Genomic DNA, 1,420 nt, shown 5'->3' on the forward strand with positions numbered 1-1,420 from the left:
CACACACACACACACACACACACACACACACACACACACACACACACACACACACACACACACACACACACTTGTATAAAAGTACATTCTCACTTTTTTTCTTCTCTTCTATTGGTACCCGTAGAAAACACTTGGTACCAGATGCATTCACATCTGAAATTCTCATTCTGACTGCAGAATTTGTATTTTACCCCAGTGGTTTGAAGGTGCTTTGCAGAATGATTTGAAATTTATTAATGATGATTTCTTCTTGAATCAAGCTTCACATTGTTAAGAGATTATTATTGTTTTGAGATAGAATATCTTAAAAGTCTGTGAAAGATGGCTCAGCTTTGTGCTACAACCAAAATATGTCCAGTGTAGAATATGAACAACAAACTACTATTCCTGCTTGATTGTGTAGCTCATCCCATAAATACAGATTATTTTTTAACACAATAAACATATTATAAACTGAATTATATTGTTATGTATGTAAAGTATTGTGTTAATCAGTAGGAGATAATGTCACGTGAGGAGGCCTGGAACGGGTGAAGCTGAGAAGTGTGATCGTCAGGTATTATTTTGAGTACACATTGGGGTAAGATTACTAGGTAACCACTCCCAATTTTCTGTTACTGATTAGTCTCAAGTATTATTTGTATGCTGATTATAAAGCCACAGATGAAGGTTGGTAAAGATTATGCCTTTAATGAGATAATGGTTATTAAAAGTATAAATGTGATTTGGTCACAGGATTGAGCTTCCTGATCTCAGAAAGTAATAAAGTGTAATCGTGTTTTGTACGTTAGAGAAATATTAATGGTCAGAACAGAAAGTCTGAAAAAAGATTGCAAACATGCTTAAGGGGGTCTTTACCAAACCTTCATTTTGGGGAATGTATAACACTTTTCCATGGATTTTTTGTAAGGATTTGAGGCCTTCCTCAAAAAAAATTATTTCAGTTGTAAACTCTTTCAAGATTTTCTGAATATCTTTATTATAATTGATTAATCTGTAGTTGTCGTAATGCTGATCGATGACTCAGGCAAAATTTGAACAAATGTGATACAGTATCAGTTAAATTTATCATTAAATATAACTATGTGTCAAATGACTTTATTTTTCCTAAAATCAGATGAGAATTTTCCTTGTTTCTTCAAAGGAATTGGATTTTTTTTAATAAGTAGAAAAAAATTGAATTTATAAAATTGAAGAGATGAATGATAAAACAAATGTTAAGTGATAACTCAAGAGAAATAATATTTAAAACTGAAAGACTGTAAAAGGATTTGAGAGTTAATGTGTAACTGAAACAAAAGTATTATTATGCATTTTTTTATTGTTTTGAGAATGGTTGTGAAGTGAATACTTCTATCACTGAAATGATTTCCTCAGCTACCACAAGAGAGGTCATCAAGTATTGAGAAGGAAAACCTCT

The 1,420-nt window shown here is 31.9% G+C and overlaps 1 protein-coding gene across 1 annotated transcript in view; it reads left to right on the forward strand.

The window, feature by feature from the left end:
• Snx3 (sorting nexin 3) overlaps nt 1–1,093 on the forward strand; it is a 23,235-nt gene extending 22,142 nt beyond the window's left edge. Inside the window, exon 4 of the mRNA XM_070122081.1 lies at nt 1–1,093. This exon is cut by the window's left edge and continues 888 nt beyond it. The gene's annotated coding sequence lies outside the window, so the exon portion shown is untranslated.
• The last annotated feature ends 327 nt before the right edge of the window (nt 1,094–1,420 follow it).

This window comes from Penaeus vannamei, chromosome 5 (genome assembly GCF_042767895.1).
Source record: "Penaeus vannamei isolate JL-2024 chromosome 5, ASM4276789v1, whole genome shotgun sequence".
Classification (NCBI taxonomy): Eukaryota; Metazoa; Arthropoda; class Malacostraca; order Decapoda; family Penaeidae; genus Penaeus; species Penaeus vannamei.